Source organism: Lemur catta, chromosome 4 (assembly GCF_020740605.2).
Source record: "Lemur catta isolate mLemCat1 chromosome 4, mLemCat1.pri, whole genome shotgun sequence".
Lineage (NCBI taxonomy): Eukaryota > Metazoa > Chordata > Mammalia > Primates > Lemuridae > Lemur > Lemur catta.
In genome coordinates, this window is record NC_059131.1 from 92,367,970 (window position 1) to 92,391,816 (window position 23,847).

The following is a 23,847-nucleotide window of genomic DNA, read 5'->3' on the forward strand; positions in this document are numbered from 1 at the left end:
TGCACCGAGGCGAGGGGCCGCGAGCGTGAAATATTAAAGCGGGACTTTTTTGCTTTTTTCTCCCTGTACGGCAGCTCTCCGGCTGGGGAGCCGCTGTGGGCCCTGGCGCCTGCCGAGCTCTGAACGCTTTCCCCTGGCGCCTGCGACCGACAGACGCGCGGTGGCCAGCTCGGTTCCCACAGCTAAGCGGAAAGGACCTTGAACTCTGGCAGGCCTCCGCGGTGCCGGAGCCCTATCTCTTAAAGGGACAGAAGCGGACCTGCACCGAGGCGAGGGGCCCCGAGCCTGAAATATTAAAGTGGGATTTTTTTTTTCTTTTTTTCTTTTTATCTCTCTCTTTCTTTCTTTCTTTCTCTTTTCTTTCTTGTTTTCTCTTTCTTCTTCTTGTTATTCATATTGTTTCTCTCATTTTTTTTTTTTTTTTTCTTTTCTTTTCCTTTTCTCCTTTCCGGTGTCCCTCCAGCCCAGGAGCTACTGTATACTCCTGAGTGCTCCAGACCCCCAGCTGTGATTCCTATCGGACCCTGAAAATTACCCCCCAGTGCCAGTGATCTGCGGGTGGGCAGGAACAATTGTGCGGGCCAAGGTCTAATTGCTGCAGAGCCATAGGGTGCCAGGCGGCTCCCCAGGAGGCTCCATCCCCTGATCCATAGACCCTCTCCAGGTCCCCTTCCCAGGTGTGAACACTGAGTGCTTCCCCAGACGCAAGAGTGTGGAGCCTGGACCTTGGGAACACTGGGACAGTGTAGACCTTTGCCCGTGGGAGCTGCAGCAGCTGGGGCACTGAGGGAGTGAGGGCACTGCCTCCTCGGCCTAGCCAGTGTCTTTCCTGCTGAAGGAGACAGAAACCACACATCCAGAGGAAGAACCAAAAAGCCAGGGGGGGGAAAAAAAAAAAAAGAGAGGGAGAAGAGGCTTTCTGCTTGCAAATCGTGTGAATCCTGCCTACTAACTGAAAGTCCGCAACACAATGATTTAACTTGCCAAACTGGTCTTAGGTCAAGCCAACCCTCTGGGGGTGGACCCATCAGAAGCAGTCCCCCAACTGAGATAGAAAAAAGAAACTCTAAACAGCACACAACAGTCTCCCCCTATAGATAAAGGAAGCAACATTCCTAGACTGTTCCATAGCCTAAGAACAGAGTACAAGACGTGCTGTTAACTAGACTAAAGCTGTGAGAAAAGATCTAACGATAGAGCCAGATGGGAAGGGCTCAGCGGAAAAATATGGGGAGCACAAAAAACCAAACGGAAACCTCGCCCCCAAAGAGAAATACCAACTCTCCTCCAATTGGCACAGGCCAGTTTCAGAATACCAACATGTTACCAGAAGAATTTCAGTCTTGGGTTATAAATAAGCTGAATGATATACAAGAAAAAATTGATATCCACCGCAAAGAAACCGCAAAAAAATTCCAGGATTTGGAAGAAAAATTCACTAAAGAAATAGACGTATTGAAAAAAAACCAAACTGAACTCCTAGAAATGAGGGATTTATTCAGGGAGCTACAAAACACAGTGGAAAGTCTCAAGAACAGGGTAGATCAAATAGAAGACAGAATCTCAGAAATCGAAGATAACTCTTTCCAATTAAATAAGACAGTCACAGAGATAGAGCAAAGAAATAAGAAAAAAGACCAGAGTCTTCAAGAAATGTGGGATTATGTGAAGAAACCTAACGTGAGAGTTATGGGCATCCCTGAAGGTAAAGAAGATAATAAGCAAGGGCTGGATAAACTATTTGAAGACATAATAGAAGAAAATTTCCCAGGCCTTGCTAAAACTTTAGATATACAGGTTCAAGAAGCTCAAAGAACCCCTGGTAGATTCATAGCAAATAGGAAAACACCACGCCACGTAGTCGTCAGACTGACCAAAATATCCACTAAAGAGACCCTTCTTCGAGCTGTAAGGAGAAAGAAACAAGTAACATACAAAGGGAGGCCCATTAGAATTACGCCAGATTTCTCAACTGAAACTTTACAAGCAAGAAGAAGTTGGGGCCCCATTCTCACTCTTCTGAAACAGAATAATGCCCAGCCTAGAATCTTGTACCCAGCTAAGCTAAGCTTTCTATATGAAGGAGAAATTAAGACATTCTCGGATAAACAAGGACTGAGGGAATTCACCAAGACAAGGCCACCCCTCCAAGAAGTACTCAAAAGAGAGTTACACATGGATCATCACAACAAAGACCCACGAATGTAAAACCACCCAAGAGCTAAAGATCAAATTCTAGCCACCACAATGGCTCAAGAGAGAAAACATAGCAATGAAGTTCTACCCAATAAGATAAACAGAAATCTATCCCAATTATCAGTTCTCTCACTAAATGTCAATGGCCTGAATTCCCCACTCAAGAGACATAGACTGGGCCAATGGATAAAAAAACACAAACCAAGTGTCTGCTGCCTTCAGGAAACTCACTTAACCGGCAAAGATGCATTTAGACTGAAAATAAAAGGATGGAACCTGATATTTCAAGCAAATGGTAGCCAAAAGAAAGCTGGTGTGGCAGTTTTAATTTCCAATAACTTAGTCTTCAAACCAACAAAAGTAATAAAAGACAAAGACGGTTACTACATACTGGTGAAAGGCACAATTCAACAAGAAGACATAACCATACTTAATATATATGCACCCAATCTAGGTGCACCCAGATTCATAAAGCAAGTCCTACTCGATCTAAACCAAATCATAGGCAACAACACTTTAATAGTTGGAGATTTTAATACCCCACTGACAGCACAGGACAGATCCTCCAAGCAGAAAATAAGCAAAGACATAGTAGACTTAAACAGAATGCTAGAACAAATGGGCCTGACTGACATCTACAGGACATTCTACCCGAAAACCACTGAATATACATTCTTCTCATCAGCTCACGGGACATTCTCTAAGATTGACCATATCCTAGGTCATAAAGCAAGTCTTAAAAAAATTAAAAAAATAGAAATCATACCCTGCATCTTCTCAGATCACAATGGAATAAAAATAATAATGAACCTTAACAGGAACTCTCATTCCTACTCAAAGTCATGGAAGCTAAACAACCTTCTCCTGAATAACAATTTTGTAAAGGAAGAAATTAAGTCAGAAATCAAAACATTCTTTGAATTAAATGACAAAGGTGACACAACTTATCAAAATCTATGGGATGCAGCTAAAGCAGTCCTGAGAGGAAAATTCATTTCCATAAATGCCTATTTCAAAAAGACAGACAATTTACAACTAGACAACTTAATGAATAGACTCAAAGAGCTGGAGAAAGAAGAACAGACTGACCCCAAACCCAGCAGAAGGCGAGAAATTATTAAGATCAAATCAGAATTAAATGAAAAAGACAACAAAAATACTATAAGGGAAATTAATAAAACAAAAAGTTGGTTCTTTGAAAAGATAAATAAAATAGACACACCACTGGCTAGACTAACCAAGAGCAGAAAAGAAAAATCTTTAATAACTTCCATCAGGAACATGAAAGGAGAAATCACAACCGAAGCCACAGAGATACGTGACATTATCTATGAATATTACAAAAATCTTTATGCACACAAATTGGAGAATGAGGAGGAAATGGACAAATTTTTAGAATCACACAGCCTTCCCAAGCTCAATCAGGAAGAAATAGAATTCCTGAATAGACCAATATCAACAACTGAAATTGAAACAGCAATAAAAAACCTTCCCAAAAAGAAAAGCCCTGGTCCAGATGGGTTCACACCTGAATTTTACCATACATACAAAGATGAACTGGTGCCCATCCTACATAAACTATTCTTCAATATTGAGAAGGATGGAATTCTCCCCAACACATTCTACCAAGCCAATATAACATTAATACCAAAACCAGGAAAGGATGCAACAAAAAAAGAAAACTACAGACCAATTTCTCTCATGAACGTAGACGCAAAAATTCTCAATAAAATCCTAGCAAATCGTATCCAAGTGCTGATTAAAAAAATAATTCATCATGACCAAGTAGGCTTCATCCCAGAGATGCAGGGGTGGTTTAACATACGAAAATCTATAAATGTAATTAACCACGTAAATAGAAGCAAAAATAAAGACTATATGATCCTCTCAATAGATGCAGAAAAAGCATTTGACAAAATTCAACACCCTTTTATGATAAAAACACTTAACAACATAGGCATAAATGGGACCTACCTAAAAATAATACAAGCCATATATGACAAACCCACAGCCAACATCATACTGAATGGGGAAAAACTGAAAGCATTCCCACTCAGAACTGGAACCAGACAAGGCTGCCCACTGTCCCCATTACTTTTCAACATAGTATTGGAAGTCCTTGCGAGAGCTATCAGACAAGAGAGCAGAATCAAAGGTGTCCAAATAGGGACAGAAGAGATCAAACTCTCACTCTTTGCTGATGACATGATGTTGTATCTGGAAAACCTCAAGGACTCAACCAAGAGACTCCTGGAATTAATTAACGAATTCAGTAATGTCTCAGGTTACAAAGTCAATACACACAAATCAGAGGCATTCATATATGCCAATACCATTCAATCGGAGAACCAAATTAAGGACTCAATACCTTTCAAAATAGCAACAAAGAAAATAAAATATCTAGGAATATATTTAACTAAAGAGGTAAAGGACCTCTATAAAGAGAACTATGAAACACTAAGGAAGGAAATTGCAGAACACGTAAATAAGTGGAAATCCATACCATGCTCATGGATTGGAAGAATTAACATCGTTAAAATGTCTATCCTACCCAAAGTAATCTATAGATTCAATGCAATTCCTATTAAAATACCAACATCATTTTTCACAGAATTAGAAAAAATAATTATACACTTTGTATGGAATCAGAGAAGACCCCGTATAGCAAAAGCAATCTTAAGCAATAAAAACAAAATGGGAGGTATTGATTTGCCAGACTTCAAACTATACTACAAAGCTGTGGTTCTTAAAACTGCTTGGTATTGGCACAAGGGCAGGGACACAGACCAGTGGAACAGAACAGAAAACCCAAATATAAAATCATCCTCATATAACTATCTAATCTTTGACAAAATAGACAAAAACATACTCTGGGGACAAGAGTCCCTATTCAATAAATGGTGCTGGGAAAACTGGATAGCCACATGTAGAAGACTGAAACAGGACCCACAGATTTCACCTCTCACAAAAATCAAATCACGGTGGATAACAGATTTAAACCTTAAATGGGAAACAATTAGAATTCTAGAAGAAAATGTAGGAAAGACTCTTACAGACATTGGTCTAGGCAAAGAATTTATGAAGAAAACCCCTAAGGCAATCGCAGCAACAACAAAAATAAACGACTGGGACCTGATTAAATTAAAAAGCTTCTGCACAGCCAAAGAAATAGTCATGAAAATAAACAGACAGCCTACAGAATGGGAAAAAATTTTCGCATACTACACATCAGATAAAAGACTGATAACAAGAATCTATTTAGAACTCAGGAAAATCAGCAGGAAAAAATCAAACAATCCTATCAAAAAATGGGCAAAGGACATGAATAGAAATTTTTCAAAAGAAGACATAAGAATGGCCAAAAAACATATCAAAAAATGCTCAACATCCCTAATCATCAGGGAAATGCAAATCAAAACCACAATGAGATACCACTTAACTCCGGTGAGAATGGCCTTTATCAAAAAATCCCAAAACAACACATGTTGGCGTGGATGCGGAGAGACAGGAACACTCATACACTGCTGGTGGGAATGCAAACTAGTGCAACCCCTATGGAAAGCAATATGGAGATACCTTAAACAGATTCAAGTGGACCTACCATTTGATCCAGCAATCCCATTATTGGGCATATACCCAGAAGAACAAAAGTCATTCTTTAACAAAGACACCTGTACCCGAATGTTTATAGCAGCACAATTTACAATCGCAAGGATGTGGAAACAACCCAAGTGCCCATCAATCCACGAATGGATTAGTAAACTGTGGTATATGTATACCATGGAGTACTACTCAGCTATAAGAAATAACAATGATACGACATCTCTTTGGTTCTCCTGGAGAGAGCTGGAACCCATTATACTAAGTGAAGTATCCAAAGAATGGAAAAACAAGCATCACATGTACTCACCGGAAAACTGGTTTCCCTGATCATCACCTAAATGTACATCAGGGAAGGATACCAATTGGATATCAGACTGGGATGGGGGGTGGGGGGAGGGGATGGGTGTATGCCTACATGATGAGTGCGTTGCACACCCTCTGGGGAATGGTCATGCTTGAAGGTGCAGACCCGGGGAGGTGGGGGGGGAGGGGATGGAGGTATGACTACATGATGAGTGCCAGGTGCACTGTCTGGAGAATGAGAACGGACGCGCTTGGGACTCTGACTCGGGGGGATGGGTGGGACATGGAAAATGTATATAACCTAAACTTATGTACCCCCATGATGAGCTGAAATAAAAAAAATATATATATATATATAAAAAAAAAAAAAAAAAAGAAAGGCTGTAGAATGGTAGTCAAGAACACAGGCTTTGTTCAGTCACATCTGACTTACAATTTTAGTTCTACCAATTGTTAATTCCACAACCTTCTCCAAATCCTTGAACTCAAGGAAACCTCAGAGTCCTCATATTTAAATGGTGGTGTCATATCATTAGTGATAAAGCATGTGAAGTGCTTAGCCAAGTGCTTACCCCGTTATAAGGGCTCAGTAAATGATAGCCACTATTTTTATCATAATGGTTTTTCCATCCTTCCAAATGGGTCTCAGATTAGCATAGTGGCAATTGGAACCTAAAGCCAGCATAGAGTAATGCTCTGATGGATGGAAAGAAAACTAGAAGTTTCCTTGCAAAGACAGGAAGAGTGTCTTTCACTAAACAGCATGATTCGATGCATAAATGGCTGAATGCAAGGAGACTTAATTGAAAGATAAAAGAATAATTGCACTAGAATAGCAGAGGCAAAGCAGTTAAGATAAAAAGCCATATATATTAAATAGGACTAAAGAAAATGAAGAGGGAGTTTGAGAAGTCTTTGTAGCTAAAGACATTATGATCATCAGAAAATAACATAAGTACAAGGTTGGAGTGCAGAAGATCAAGTCCCAGAACCAGGATTGAAATATTTCCTCTCATTAGTTATTTTTAGAAGAATTGGTCACTTTTCTGAATTACCAAGTGAGTAGTTAAATTAAAACCACATTCTGTTGTATATTATACTGGCACAATCAACAACTAGGACTCTCAAGAAACACTCATAAAAGTAACCTTGTTTTTGTTTCCCAATGTCCCTTTACACTTGCTTAGTGGAGATAGCTCTTCCCTTTCCTTTAGAAGAAAACACAAGTGAGCTCTATTTCTCTGGTCACCTTGAGTCCTGTTTTCTGTTTGCCTGTCCAAATCCACTCTTCACCTTTCCCTGCTCTTGGCCCCGGGAAACCAACCAGTGTGGACTGCACTGCTAGGTTCCATAGTCCTTTATCTTCCATTTGGAGTTGATCAAAGGGAAGCGTTAGCAAGAAATGGGAGGGTAGAGTGGGAGGAGAGAGAAGCCAAAGTATTTATTCTCCTGGTTTTCTCCCTGCTGGATTGCAGTGTTGGCTGTGTCCCTCTATGAAGACCTCGCTCCCCTACCAGGCAGCCCTTGGCAAACTGCTACTCTCTGCAGGCATTGGAAACCAGTTCTGCCCGGAGTCCCTTCATGGGCAATAACGACTTCCTGCTGTTGCAAGCCCCGAGGTACTGCACCATCCCCCAACCCTGCTCACACCATTGTAAGCAGTCTTTTTATTAAACTCTCCTCAATTACCCAGTTTGAGTGCCATCTGTTTCCTGCTGGGACCCTGGCTGATACATATGGCCACTTTAAGTTGCAAAACACAGTCTCATTTTGGTATTTAGAACAATCAAACTATGAAATAGTTAAAACTCCAAATCAGATTTAGGGTTAAATCTTTCTTAGCCCTGTTGGAGGAGGGGGTGAGGTCATCTTTCTTTCCCTGCATCTCTTATTTCTGCCTGTTTACCTACCGTGCTTTCTGACCTAGTTGAAAACGAGTTAACAAAAAAGAAAATTCTTAAGGTAGCTTCACACTCTCTGATATTGGTAGATACTTAGAGCTGATTCTTTTTCTTAGGGACATTTTTGTGGCTCACTGCTAAGGAGCCTGCTAGTATCTTAGATGCAGGTGAGGCTGGGGCCTCCAGTTCATCACTCTTTCTGTGCTATAGGCATCCAGCCACTTATCTCAGCTTCCACCTGTTCAGGTCTGTAGTGGGTTGAAGAGTGGCTCCCAAAAGATTCATCCAAGTTCTAACCCCTGGTACCCATGAAAGCAACCTTCTTTGGAAATAGGATTGTTGCAGACATAATTAAGATAAGGATCTTGAGATGAAGTCATCCTGGATTTAGGCTGGGCCCTAAATCCAATGACAGATGTCCTTATAAGAGATAGAAGAGAAGACACAGAGACACACAAAGGGGAAGGACATGTGCAGACGGAGGCTGAGATTAGAGTGACACAAGCCAAGGAATGCCAAGAATTGCAGGCAGAAGCTAGGAGAGAGGCATGGAGTAACTTCTCACTTCAGTAACTCCAGAAGGAACCAACCCTGCCGATATCTTGATTTCAGAGTTTGGGTTCTAGCACTGTGAGAGGATAAATTTCTGTTGTTTTAAGCAACCAAGTGTCTTGTTATTTGTTACAGCAGCCTAGGAAACTAATAAAAAATTTATTTGCTCTTTTAGGCATCCCTGGACAGGTGCTCAGACATCACCATATTTGTTTCCTCACCTGTGCCCACATCTTGTCCATGGAAAATATAAGTACATCCTCTTCTCAGTCTCTGGGTCTGAAGGAGATCCCAACACAGCTACAGCTTTTCTTTGCTTTTTTCTTCTTTTCTTGGGTTCTAGATTCACTTAGAAAACGTTAAGACTCCAATTCATCACATCCCTTTAACTGAAGGGATCACATACCATGCTTCTGAGTGGTTCGTTTGAGTGCTGTACAAGTCTGCTTGGGCTACCATAGCAAGATACCACATTCTGGGAGGCTTAGCAACAGAAATTTATTTTCTCACAGTTCTGGAGGCTGGAAGTCCAGATCAAGGTGTTGGTAGGTTTGTTTTCTCTTGAGGCCTCTCTCTGTGACTTGCAGACGGCTGCCTTCTCACTGTCCTCACGTGGATTTTTCTGTACACCTGCATCCCTGGTGTCTCTTCCTTTTCTTATAAGGACATCAGTCATATTTGATCAGAGCCCTAGTTAAGTGGGCTCAAGTTACTCACTCCTTTCTTTCCTTATTTTTGCTTAATTGTCAGAGAATGTAGCCTGTATGAATATCAATATCTGTGAATACCTCCAGGGTGTTTGAAAGTAATTTTTTATTGTTGTTGAATATCAATTTCCATCTCTTTTACTTTTTTGTGTGTATTATTTCTGTTTGTGTGTGCGTGTATATACACATACATGCACATATACATTTAGGTATCTAGACATATATAGAGATTATGTGTGTGTTCTATAGAGAATAAGCTCACAAACTATATCAATCATATCCTGTTTTTCTTCATCAACTTCTGAGAGAGTCTGTTAGTGTCTTAGTGGGGTTTTTGGTATACCCCTGCATTTATGGTAGCTTGTTTCTTATACATTTCAAAACTCTATTGTTAGATGCATTAAAGTTTATTATTATTATATAGTTTTTATGGATAGTAACTTTTATTAATATGAAAATATTACCATTTGTTTCATTGAATGCTTTCTCTTTGTATTCATTTCAAAATGATACTAATATTGCTAAATCTATTTTTGTTAATATTTGTATGGTAAATATTTTTTTCCTCTTTACCTTTGTTCAGATAGGAATATTTAATGAACTTACAGTTTTTATAATTACTAATATGTTTCAACTTTTTTCTGTTTTATATTTTGTAATGCTATAGTTTCCTTTTCTTTTTTCCCTCCTCTCTTCTTCCCCCCCCCCTTTTTATGTTTTCCTTTACTCTCTTTCTCATCTAGTGCAGTGTTTCCTGGGGGATTTGCTAGTAGCATTCGACTTGGCCATTTCTTGTTTGTGTTGGCTACTCTGTGGTTGGAGGGCCTCATTATTGGCCATGCCACTAAACATCAGTAGCATCCCAGTCACTGGGACAACCACAGGACACCTACACACTTCCACATGCCTCCCAGGGTGTTATGCTACTTTGAACTGCAAATCAGTACTCACTAGTTAGGGACCTAAGTCTATGATTTCTCTTCTCTTGTAGTTATCTTTATTTTTTTGATTTAATTTTTAGTTTTATCTTTGTAATACATGTGCATAACTTAAAAACTGAAGTAGTACTATGAGACTTATACCACCCACAGCAAAGAAAGGTTTTTTATATCACTCTACTTCTTGTTTATATTCTTCAAGGTATTGTTTCTTGGCCTTTTGGCTAAGATCAGCTGTATATTCTTCAAGGCCAACACTTTTCAGTCGTGTTTACTTCTGTGTTTCTAGATAGCCTGCCTATACAGTTGTTATTTGAATTTTCTTTTTTGTCCTTTTCCTTTTTTAAAAAAAAATTTCAGAATATTATGATGGTACAAACGTTTTGGTTACATAAATTGCTTTTGTACTATTTAAAGCAAAGTTATAGTGTGCCCATCCCCCTGATGGTGTGCACTGTACCCGTTAGGTGTGAATTTACCCATCCCCTCCTTCCCCCTCCCACCTCCTTGATTTCCAATGAATGTTATTTCCATATGTGCACATAAGTGTTGATCGATTAGTTCCGATTTAATGGTGAGTACATTTGGTGTTTGTTTTCCCATTTTTGCCATACTTCACTTAGAAGAATGGCCTCCAGTTCTACCCAGGTTAAGTTGAAAATATAACAGGGACTTCCTATTATGTAAAATGAAATTTTTTTGGTATGATTAGAACATGATACAAACTAAACTTTCTCTTCTCCATTGTTCTAATTTGGTTATTTCACAAATTTTGTTTAAATTGTTACTCAGCTTTTGCATCATTTTTAATGTAAATATGGTGTGCAACTGAGCCACAAACATCCTATGATTACATTTCTATTTTTGTACAGTTTTTGTTTTGCCTGAGAGTTAATAGTTGTCTTTGCTGTTGTTGTTGGCTTTTTTTTGTTATCCTTTCGCTAATCCAGCCCCAGACTATCTGCCAGAGATGCAAATTGCTTCTTGATGTGTTCAAACACATCAGATATCTTCTCAGTTTCTTTTCTTTTTTTTTTTCTCTTTCTTTCTTGGAGGCACCCTTTCTGGAACCTTCTATCCTCCTGAGACATGACAGCAAAATGAGTTTCCATGTGGTTTGGTTTGCCTGTTACTTTAGGGGCTCTTGTCCTTTCCAGATTCGTTTCAAGCACAGGGAGCTGCTTCTAGATCAAGGAGTCTCTGCTCACCACAACCTCAAAGTTTCTCATGAAGTATTTATACCTAATACATTTAATGAATGTTAGTTGTAAAAATAAATATTTTTTTCTGAAAGAACACCAGATCACAACTTATGCTGGCAATAGCTTGGATTTTTAATCACATCTGATTTTTCAAATAAAGAATCTGCAATAACTTGCAAGCGTGAAGATAACTTATGCATATCTCTGTGAAGCAATGGAACAGTAAATATTAATATTCCTATTTTATGTGAGACACACCACACAAAAAACATTTTACTTGGCACATGCTATTTCCATATACTATTCTTGCTACTAGAGAGACATAGATAAGTCAGTAACACATGGACTCTGCCTTGACAAAGCTGAAAGTAAAGGAGGCCAAAGACTGTGGTGGGGAGTCAGAAATGCTCCCAAAAAGAGGTGATGGGTGATGCCATTTTTGAGTTTTAGAGGGAGACTATATAGACGCACATGTACACAAACCCCAACTCCTTAGTTTATTTATTTTTTACTCGACTTGATTTCCTTTGTGCAGAGGACTGAAGTCTATGTGGGTCTATGACCTCTCAAAGGAAATTGTCATAACAATAGCAAAAGAGTGAAATAGTGATATGATACCATTTGTAATGGTATCTTCTAGATCAAGAAGCTGAGGGCCTTACAGACTGAGTCACATAACGCAAGGACCCTGATTCTTAATCAAGTATGCAAAATGTTCTTATCTATTTAGAGTGTTTCCTATGCATGATCTTTGGTATAAAGAGCAGGCCACAGGGAAAAGAAATAAACCACACAACTGGTCATATTTTGTGTAACTGTAGTTAGTGACCATTGTATTGAGCCTAAAGGAGGAAAGAAGAACTATTAAAGAACATTCGTTGAGCACTTACTATCTGCCATGTATACTGTGAAGCATTTTTCTTTGGCCCATTTGATTTTTACTAGAACCCTGTGTGTAGACATTATCCTCCCACTTTACATACGCAGAAGTCGTGTACATGGCAAGAGGTAGAGACAGGACATAAACGCATTCACGCCCAGCTCCAGTGCCTTTGCTCTTTCCCTCATCCTTCACAGCCTTGGAAGTCTTTGATTTTCGATGAAATATCAATATTTTCCTTTTTTTTTTGTGAGAATCCCCTCTAGGTCCTAATGGGATGGGAATTTCAGAGATTATTTTATTCCAAATTACTAAAAAATAAAATACAGGATCTTATCATTTTTTGCCAGAAATTTTGCAATATTGTCAGCTGGTATTTGGGCCCCTGAGACCTTCTTTTTCCAGTCACTCTCAGCACTGCTGCTGGATTATGCGTTTGCTTTTCCCCTTATCGGGCCCACTGTGAGAGATCTTGCTCCTCTGTAACACTTGCCTTCAGATGCTTTCTCTTGGGCAAGTCTACCTGACTCCGAGCGACAGAATTAACTCTTGAGTGCTTGCTCATTAATTTTCTCATATTTTTTTTTAATTTGAAAAATTGACCATTTGTTTAATTTATTATTTGAAGAAAACTGTTAATAATTTAAAATTTCACCTTGTAAAAGTAGTAATTGGGCAATTAGTTTAATACAGAAATTCCTACTTGTTAAAATATTTTTAAGAAATTAGAATATAACTGTCTAATTGGTCACATGTAAACACGACTAAAACCAAACAATACAAAAAAGCATGTTGTAAAAGATTATACAGATTTGGACAGAATTAAAAGCAAAGAATAAACATTGCGACTTCCCTTTCACTTATCCACTCTTAACTACTCCATTCTTCTTTTATTTTTTTTAAATTTTTTTAAAAATACTTTTTATCCAGAGCCACGCCCAAGGACCCATGAGCAAGTGGACTCCTATTTAGGGCATTCTTTAAACATAACTACAGCCAACACTTTATTCCATGTCCTTTTTAAAAAGTGATAGGTATATGAACATATAGTCATACATGCATACATGTATGTACACAAACATATAAGATTGTTTTATCTAAATAATGTCACAAATCACATATATAAACACACATGCTTGCTATGTCTAATTTATTTAAAATATTGGCATTTCTATTCCTATCTCTTTATCTGTATCTAGTAGCACTTTTATCATGACTACCTCATATTAAAATTTTTTATAATAATTTTAAGCTTCCTTTTTACATGATCTTAATATAACTCTTAATGTAGTCTAAGAATTTATTTGTATGATATCAACTACTGTGAGATCCTCAAAGGACAGCGAGATCCTCAAAGGACAATGGATATGCAATAATTATTTGTGAAATGAATAAATGTTGAATAAAACATTAATTCACAAAGATTTTATTTTGTTCAAGACTTACCTAAGTTATAAGTAATAGGCTTCAAGGATGTTAAACTGTTGGTGTTGATAAGGGTAGGGCTGTTTTGCTATTCACAGTTGTCAGCTATCTGATCTTGGGAAAGTAACTCAGCATTTATGTGCCTTACTTTCTTTTTATACTTATTTGGAACAGTAACAGTACATCTTCTAAGGGTTATTATGAGGGAAAAATGGGGTGCTTGAACTAAAATGTTGGTAAAGGGTTGACAGAGAGCTAATGCTCAATAAATGACCTTTACAATGAACAATGAAATGTATTATAAAATTGATTTTTTCCAAATACACAATATATAAAATAATATTTTTAATTTATATGTATAGTATAAAAAATGATATTCACATACACATCACATTTCTAGATCCCACTTCCATAGCCCTCTTCCCAGAGGTATCCACTGAAATGAATTTTGCATTTATCAATTCTTTGCTTTTCTTTGTGATTTTACCACATGAGAAAGTATAGCTAGACAATTTACCATTTAGTTTTTCATGTTTGGGGACATTACATAAAGGGAAATATATCAGTTATATTTTTGGCAACTTGCTTTTTCCCTCTCAATACTTACTGTATTTGGGAAATTTATGCACATTCATCTGTATAGATGCAGTTCATTCATTCTTACTCCTGTGTAGTCTTTTGCTATATGAATATGCTATAGTTTGTTTATTTGTTGTCCTGACAAAGGAAATATGAGTTCTTTTCAGTGTTTTTTTCTTCTTCTTTTTTACTGGCTGTTGCTATCTTAGCTAGATATGTCTCCTGGTCCACATTTGTAGAAACAGGGTATATGGTGGTATGTGAATTATTGGGTGTTGGTACATGTACGTCTTCAATTTTACTAGATGTTTCCATATTGCTCTCCTACCAGCACCGTGTACTCATCTCTATTGAGCAACAATTTCTCCAATGCTTGATATTGCCCAACTTTTAAACTTGTGCCAACTGTGTGTGTGTAGAATGGTATCTCATTGTGGTTTTCATTTGCATTTCCCAGAGTTTTAATGATTTCTTACCTTTTCAAAAAAAATATTTACTAGCCATGTGTTTTCCCTTTTGTGAAGGAACTATTCACATATTTTGTCCATTTTTCTATAGTCTTGTTTGCCATTTTAATTGAAATATTCAGATATAATTGTGGATTTGTCAGTTTCCTGCAGTTCTACAAGTTTTTGCTTCATGTATTTTGAAACTCTGTTATTAGGTGCATAAACATTTTGGATTGTTTGGGCACTACTGCTATGTGAGTTCTGAGTACCATTACCTCTAATCCTTTGGGTGATTCATTTCTGAAACTTAGGTAGCTTCTTCACATGTGTGCCTGGGTCCATGTTCTGCTACATACTCAAGTGCAACCTTGTACAATTTCTAAAGTTCTCTCTGGAGCTCTTTCTTCTCTAATGTTCTGCCCTGAGATTCCTAGACATCTTGATCTCCCTGGATTCTCAGGTTTGTCTCCTCAGTTTAAGAAGTTGCCAGGCTGTGTTTGGGATTTTCCTTTTTGTGCTGTGGCCTAGAAACTCTACAATGTGATAAGATGGGACAGTTGTAGGACTCCTTTGTTTCCTGGCTCTCATTGATCGCTGTCTTGTGATGTCTATTGCCCAATATTTTAAATCTCATTGTGTCTTACATTTTAGATGTTTTGGATGAGAGGGTAAATCTAGACCCTGTTATTCTATCTTGGCTGGGAGAAGAAATTCTGGTCTTTTGCACTGATTTTTTAGAAGTTTTTTAATATGGTCTGAATAAAGTTATTTTTAGTCATAAATGTTGCAAATATATTCTTTTATTATGTGGCTTGTATTTTAATTTCCTTAATGATTTCTTTTTATAAATAGAATTTCTTAATGTAGTTAAATTTCTGAGTTCTCCTCTTTTAGGCCTAAGCTTTTGTATCTTTTAAAGATCTTATTCTCTAAATTGAGATCATAAAAACATTCATGTTGTCTCCTAAAAGTTTTATAGTTTTCCTATTTTTATTCAGGTCCTTAAGCCACATGTTTTTTCTTTGCAGTGAGGTGGGCATTCAATTTTATTTATTTATTTTTTTGAGACAAGTTCTCACTTTGTTGCCCGGACTAGAGTGAGTGCCATGGCGTCAGCCTAGCTCACAGCAACCTCAAACTCCTGGGCTCAAGGGATCCTCCTGCCTTAGACTCCCAAGTAGCTGGTACTACAGGTATGCACCACAACACCTGGCTAATTTTTTAATTTTATGTAGAGATGGGGTCTCACTATGTTGTTCAGGCTGGTCTCAAACTCCTGGCCTCAAGTGATCCTCCTGCCTTGGCATCCCAAAGTGCTAGGATTACAGATGTGAACCACTGTGCCCAGCCCAATTTCATTTTTAAAAATATGAATCAATTGTCCCTGCACTATTTACTGAAAAATGCCTCTTTTCTCCACTCACTGGAACACCACTACTTTTGTATATTGAATTTCCATATATGCATGGTATTATTCTGGGCTGTCTATTAAGTTCATTGATCTACTCATATAGTCTTGTGCCAGTGCCATGCTACCCTATTTATTATAAATTTACTCTTAGTATGTGTTGAGATAAGTTACATATAATATTCTTTTTCAGAAATTTTAGATATTCTTGGTCCTTTTCTATTTCTAAATTTTAGAATTAACTTATCAAGTTCCTTAAAAAAACTGTTAGGATTTTATGCATTTGGAATTGCATAGAATTTATAGATCAATTTCAGAAGATTTGACATCATGATAACATTGAATCTTTCTATTCATAAACATGGCATTCCTGCATCTATTTAAATATGCTTGAAAGGAAATTTTTATCTCTTTTCTTATCTTTCAATAAAATTTTATAATTTTCTATACAAAGTTTTTGTACTTCATTTATTGTATATACTTTTAAGTATTTATCTGTTGTTGCCATAAATGTTACATTGTATAACTGTTACTTGTATAGGATACATTGTTTTTTTTCTATATTAATTTTGTATCAAATTTACTAAGCTAAACTCTTATTCTTATAATTTGTCCTTATATTTTTGAAGTTTTTACATAGGTAACCCTGCTGTTAGTAAGTGATAGTTTTGTTTTTTCCTCTCTAGGTCTTATATTATTTATTTATTTAGATATTGTTTTTACTATATCCCTAACTAGCAAATCTAATGTTATGTTGAATAGAATTGATATAACAGACATCCTTGATTTTTTCCTGATATTAAAAAGAATGCTTTTTAGCATTTAAGTCTTTTTGTAGATGTTGGTTACTATGAGAAGAAGATTACTTTCTATTTCCAATTTGCTAACACTGTTACTCATGAATGAATATATATAATTTTAACATTTGCCTGTGTTAAGATGACCAAATGGTTTTTATCCTTTTCAGTGCTGAATTACATTAATTCATTTTCTAATGATAAACCAGTCTTGCATACCTTGACTAGAGCTCAGATTTGTAAAAACATATTCTTTTATATACTTGCGCAATTTGGCTACCCATTATTTTATTTAGCACTTTTTCATCTATGTTCATTAAGGAGATTGGCTTATAATTTTTCTTTTTTTGTGGTTCCATTTTCTGGTTTTGGTATCATGGTCATTCTAGCCACATAAAATAGGTAGAGAAATTCTTCCTTTTCTATTTTCTGGAAGACTTTGTGTGAGAACAGAATTTTCTATTTGTATCATTTTTTAAATGCTTGACAGAACTCAGTTGTAAAACCAATTGGCATGGCATTTTCTTTGTGGAAGATTTTACTACTGATAATTAATAACTACTGATTTCATGCATTAAAAAAATTTCAACGTTTGCACTTCTCTTTGAGCCAGCCTTGATAAGTTACAATTTTCTAGAATTTGTCTTTTCCATCTAACTTTTCAAATGTTTTTTTATAAAGTTTTAAAAATAATATATGTCATCAGTTTAATCTCTGCAGCTTCTGTAACTATGTTCTCCTTTGCATTTCTAATATTTTTTTTTTGTCTTCTCTCATTTTAAAAAATTCATGCTGTGGAGCTTTTTCTGTTTTATTAGACTTTGTAAAACCATTTTTTGTTTCTGTTAATTTCTATCCTGTTTTCTTCTATCTTATTACTTCTGATCTTACCTTTATTTTTCCCTTTCTGGTTTTTAGTAACTTCTGTTTTCTTTCTTCTTTTTCTTTTCTTCCTCTTCTTTTTCTTTCTTTCTTTTTTTTTTGAGACAGAGTCTCGCTTTGTTGCCTGGGCTAGAGTGAGTACCGTGGTGTCAGCCTAGCTCACAGCAACCTCAAACTCCTGGGCTTAAGTGATCCTTCTGCCTCAGCCTCCCAAGTAGCTGGGACTACAGGCATGCGCCACCATGCCCGGCTAATTTTTTTCTATATATATTTTTAGTTGGCCAGATAATTTCTTTCTATTTTTTTAGTAGAGACGGGGTCTCGCTCTTGCTCAGGCTGGTCTCAAACTCCTGACCTCGAGCGATCTACCCGCCTCCGCCTCCCAGAGTGCTAGGATTACAGGCGTGAGCCACTGTGCCTGGCCCTCCTCTTCTTTTTCTTCCCCCTCCTTCTTTAAGTGATTAGCTCATTAACTTTGAGGCTTGCTTCTTTTCTAATATATAAAATAAGGCTTTCTAAGTACCACTTAAACTAGATGACAAAATATTTTAATTTTCTTGTTATTTAGTTTTTAATATTTTCGGGTAAGTGCCATTATTTATTCCTTCTTTATCCCTCTTCTAAACAATATAAGAGCCTGAGAACACTTTAAACTATGATTTTTCACCTCATGGCTTGTATGTTTTATTAGTCTAGGATTTTAGTTCTATCTAAGTGTTATTCTTCTAATTCTCACAAAATAGAAATTTTATTATTGTTTTATATGTTTATAATCTGTGGATAATCTGTTTAGATTATCCACACATTTACCTATTTTTCTTACTATTCCATTTTTTCTAATGTTTAACCTAACATTTTTTCTTTAATTCATTTTTATGTTAAATTTCATTTAACAAAATAATTTAAATAATTAAAACAAGACTATTTCTGAAAATATCATTCCCTTGCCCCTTTCATGTCTCTCTCTCTAAAGAAAAATCTTTTTAACTCTTTCAGATCATCTTTTTGGCATTGGCTCCTTTATTTTAAATATCATGCTTATATTACTAGTTCTTGATATTTTCCACAGTAGGTACAATCTACTATCTTCTCACTCTGAAGGATGAGAATTTATCCCTTTGTTAGCTTTCTTTCCTTCTACCTTCCTACTTTCACCAGCCCCATGTGAGATCCCAATGCCATAATCCTCCCCAATAATCATATTGTAATTGTATTTAGATTAGTAGTCAATGTTTACCTTATCATAACTATTAAAAACTTATTTATGCCTGAACCATGTAGTATAATGGACTAGAGGCAAATACTATATGATTCCACTTATATGAGGCACCTAGAATAGCCAACTTTATAAAGTCAGAGAATAGAATATTGCTTACCAGGGTACGGGGAGGGAGAAATGTGAAGTCCTTGTTTCATTATTAGAAAGTTTCAGCCTTTAACATAAAAAGAGCTCTGGAGATAGATAGTATTGATGGTTTCAAAATAATACAATTGTGCTTAATCTCATAGAACCATACACTTAGAAGTGGTTAAGATGGTAAATTTCATGTTTTATATTTTACTGCAATTAGAAAAATATTCTTATCAGTTAGAGATGCACACTGACATATTTATAGATTGAATGATGAGCTTGGGTGGGGTACAGACAAAACAAGATCGGCAAAATGTTGAAAACTGCTGAAGCCGAGTGATGCATGCATGGGGCTGTGCCTGTTGAATGTTCCATGATAATTGTTTTAATGAAAATATATGTAATGGTTAATTTTATGTGTTAACTTTACTGGGCTATGGATGCCCAGATAGCTGGTAAAACATTATTCCTGGGTGTGTCTATGAGGGTGTTTCTGAAAGAGATTCACATTTGAATTGGTGGACTAGGTAAGGATCACCCTCCCTGATGTGGGTGGGCATCATCTAAATCTGTTGAGGATTTGAATAGAACAAAAAGGCCAGGAAAGACAAATTGGCTCTCTTTGCATTAGGACATACATCTCCTGCCCTTAGATATTGGTATACCTGATTCTTCGGCTTTCGACTTGGACTGTATTATACCACCAGCTTACTGCTTTCCTGTTTGCAGATGGCAGGTTGTGGGACTTCTTGACCTCCTTAATTCTGTGAGCCAATTCCTATAATAAGTATATATGAGGTCTGTCCAGAAAGTATCCAACCATGTCATATGAAAAATAGGGACATTTATTGAAGAAGATACAAAATACAAGAAACATTGTACACAGGACAATGACACCCCAGTCGCCTTGAAAGTAGGCACCTTGGGATCTCTCACAGTTCTCCCGGGGTCTCTTAACCTACCCCGTACACGTTCAACATTCTCAGGTGTTCTGCTTGTTGCAGGCCTTCCAGAATGTGGATCACTTTCAGCAGATTCATGACCATCTTTGAAGCATTTGTGCCACACTTTTATTTGCACTACAATCACTGCATCGTTCCCGAAAGCCTTCTGAATCATCTGAATAATTTTCATGAAGGATTGTTCGAGCTTAACGCAAAATTTGATGCAGATTCATTGCTCTACTCACTCAGTCACTTTGAATGCAATGGCGACGCAGTACACATGCTCACTCAACAGCGTCTAGTGCCCCACTGACTAGTACCGTGAAGTTGTCATTGTTCACGCATGCTCATTACAGTGCACTCTCCTTGGCTGCCAGGTTACACAAACTGTTCTCCTTATATTAATATTAACAATGGCTGGATACTTTCCAGACAAACTGCATGGTATGTCTGTATTTTATTGGTTTTGTTTCTCCGGAGAGCCCTAACTAGTACAGCATACTAGACATTCTATTCATAGAATCTTCCTGAAGAAGTATTTCTCACAGCCTGCACACGCTCAGGTGGACTGGTTGCTCCCTGCGTCTGCTGCTTTGCTATGGTCCTTTTGCCATCATACTGCGGTATGAGTTTGCTAGGGCTGCCGTAACAAAAATACCACAGACCGAGTGGCTTAAAAAACAGAAATTGATTTTATCACAGTTCTGGAGGCTGAAAATCTACAATCAAGGTGTCAGCAGGGTTAGTTTCTCCTGAAGCCTTTCTCCTGGGCTTACAGATGGTCGCCTTCTTGCTGTATCCTTACATGGCCTTTTCTCTGTGCACACACAATCCTGCTGTCTCTCTCTCTGTCTCTTTTTATAAGGACACCAGTCATACTGGATTATAACCCACTGTTATAACCTCATTTAACCATAATCACCTCCTTAAAGACCCTATCTCCAAATACAGTCCCATTAGGGGTTAGAGCTTCAACATAAAAATTTTGAGGGGACACAGTTCAGCCCATAGCACCCAGGATTACGTTTTTTAATTTCCTCTGCTGAATTTCTTGTTTCCTGGATCTTAGATCTTTATCTTTCTTGGTTTACATCATTGTTTTGGTGAAATTTATCTTCGAGTAACATCCAAAGAGGGGAAAATCTGTGAGTGCTCATATATCTAGAAATATCTTTTTTCCATTTTTCAGACTTAATGGTTTGATGGCTGAATTGTGGTTACAAACATTGAGGAGCAATTTCTCCCCTCCACTCAAGTTTTAGTTAAGCTAATTTCTTTGTTCTGTTTTTCTGCAGGTGGGGGTTGTCTCTTGTTTATTCTTGCACCGGGCATGGAGTCCTTGCATTGTCAGCTTTACATGAGCATATCCATTTATGATTCTCATCTTCAGTGAGCCTTAGACTTTGCCTTCTTTCTCCCTTGCCCCACAGTCCATTAAAATGGAAGCTCAGATCCAGGCAAACTTGGCAGAGGTTCTCAGAACAAAAGCCTGCATCATGACTCACTTATGCCTCTGGATTGCCCCTCTCACTTTGATTTTGGGTTATCTAACTTCCTGCCAGATTAGCAATGCATTTAAAAATATATTTCCTGTATTTCATCCAGCAATCATAGTTGTTTGGAGGATGGCTCAGAGTCAGTAGTCCATCTGGAAATGGTAGTCATATTCATTGTAAGGGACAGAATACCTTTAGAATGTAGGCATAATTACAACTGGAGACATTTTCTAATGAACAAATGAGTCATTGATATTATTCACTTATATTTATGTTAAAGTACTAGCAGGTATTGGCCTCTATATGTTTTTTTGGTCACATTTCAGTTTTAATTTTCAACTCACAGCCTAATTTCTCATAGAAACAATGTTGTTTAGACATGCTTTGTTTAGTTAATATATATGGAGAATGAGCTACTCCACAGGGGTATATTTTCCTAAGTAACATTTACCTCTTGAAATAGTCAAAGCTTGTTTTAGTCATGTTAAATGGACTATTTTCAAAATGTACAAAATGTGCAAATGTACATATACCTTCTATCTAGTTTAAGGAACAAAACAAAGAGATGTAATCAAAGGCCCCTTATGCTCCTCCCTAGTTCCATTTCCTTCTCTTTCTCCCCAAAAGTAACCACCAATTTGAATTTAACATTTCCAGATGTTGTTATACTTTTACACCAATTAATTGACTGTATGGAATTTATGGTATCAAAGCATTGCAGAACTTATAATATTATTATTTATAAATTCTTTATTGCATATTCTTTATATCAGTCAGATTGATAGTAAACATATTTATACATATGGGTCTATGCATTATTTAACATATAGCCAATGAGATATATACCAGCACCCCTCTGCTTAAGCTCTCTGAGACTAAGCTTTTTCACTTATTAAATCAATCCCTCAAAACTATAAGCATCAAACTTGAAAAAATGATATTTTCTTGTTCATACTTATTTCGTTTCAAAATTGAATAGCAGTATTCTTTCATCCCATCCTTTGTAAGAGCTCCTCCTTTTGGCATCCTGGCATCCTTTCCTGTCTCCTCACGGTCTTATCCCAAAACTTCATCTTACTCTTGCTGTCCTGTCTTTGGACCAGAAACTGCATCTTATCCTTCTGGAACTGTGCACAAAATATGAGCACATGGATGTTCAATGAGGACCTGGAAAACATTTATATAATTGCTTTCATCTACTTTAGCTGTGACTTCTTTTCTTGTATGAAAAATTATGATAAAAATATTTTAGGCATATAAACAAGAAATGTAAATAATAAACAGGCCCCCACATACCTTCTATCTAGTTTAAGGAACAAAAACAAAGAGATGCAATTGAAGGGCCCTTATGCTCCTACCTAGTTCCATTTCCTTCTCTTTCTCCCCAACAGTAACCACCAATTTGAATTTATCATTTCAGATGTTGTTATACTTTTATCTCATATGTATATATTTTGAAAATACACGGATTACTTTACATATATTTAAATATACAAAACATTATAAACATACTGTATATGTTCTTTTATTAAATTAATAAACTTTATATTTTAGACCAGTTTTAAGCTTGCAGAAAAATTGAGCAGAAAGAGACCTCCTCTGACTTTAGCCCACATTTGGATAAATGCCTTTCACTGGTTTCTGTAAAGGAAAGGGCCTTTACATTGGCTGTTTTGTAATTGCCTATTTAGCTAAGTTCCCCAAGAACATGACACACAACATAGTTCATTCTGGTATCCCCTGGGCTTAGCACAGACCCTGACACATACATTTATTGAATTAAGGGAGGTATGAATGAATGAATTTCAGATATTAATATCCTATCAACAACGGTGGAAACTAGCGCCCCCTCTCCCCCAAATAATGGACTGCACCATCACAGGCTCCACTGAGAGGTAGCAGGAGAACAGGGTTTATGTGTTGAGGGCCCTTCAAAATGTCCCAAGAGTCTGTCATGCACAAGGACAAGGTATGTCAGTCGTGGCCAGGGGGAATGTTCACAAGGAGGAGATGTTCTCAACCCAGACACCAATAAGCTGGGGCCTGCCTCTGTTTACCAGCTGGGAGAGCTTCAGATAATGAGCCATGAAAGTCTGCTATGCAACAGCACTATGCAATAATTTTTCATTTGCTGCCAGTCAGCTTCAGGGATCAAGGACAGCTAAACACATAACCCGCTCATGCATGTTATTTTAAAGGCATATTTTAAACTTATAAATATGGTACATTGAGTT

General features: G+C 37.1%; 1 protein-coding gene across 1 annotated transcript in view; it reads left to right on the forward strand.

Moving 5' to 3' along the window:
* LOC123636509 (cytosolic beta-glucosidase) overlaps positions 1 to 23,847 on the forward strand; it is a 113,366-nt gene that overhangs the window by 20,440 nt on the left and 69,079 nt on the right. The window lies entirely within an intron of this gene.